The sequence below is a fragment of the Leptodactylus fuscus genome, chromosome 10 (genome assembly GCF_031893055.1).
Source record: "Leptodactylus fuscus isolate aLepFus1 chromosome 10, aLepFus1.hap2, whole genome shotgun sequence".
Lineage (NCBI taxonomy): Eukaryota > Metazoa > Chordata > Amphibia > Anura > Leptodactylidae > Leptodactylus > Leptodactylus fuscus.
This window is the reverse complement of record NC_134274.1, coordinates 89,054,917-89,055,171: the sequence shown is the minus strand read 5'-3', so window position 1 is coordinate 89,055,171 and position 255 is coordinate 89,054,917.

Below are 255 nucleotides of genomic sequence, written 5' to 3'. Positions count from 1 at the left end.
TCTGATGGACACAGTAATATTTCAGGATTGAAATGAGGTTTATTGTACTAACAGAAAATGTGCAATATGCATTACACCAAAATTTGACCGGTGCAAAAGTATGGGCACCCTTATCATTTTATTGATTTGAATTCCCCTAACTACTTTTTACTGACTTACTGAAGCACAAAATTGGTTTTGTAACCTCACTGAGCTTTGAACTTCATAGCCAGGTGTATCCAATCATGAGAAAAGGTATTTAAGGTGGCCAATTGC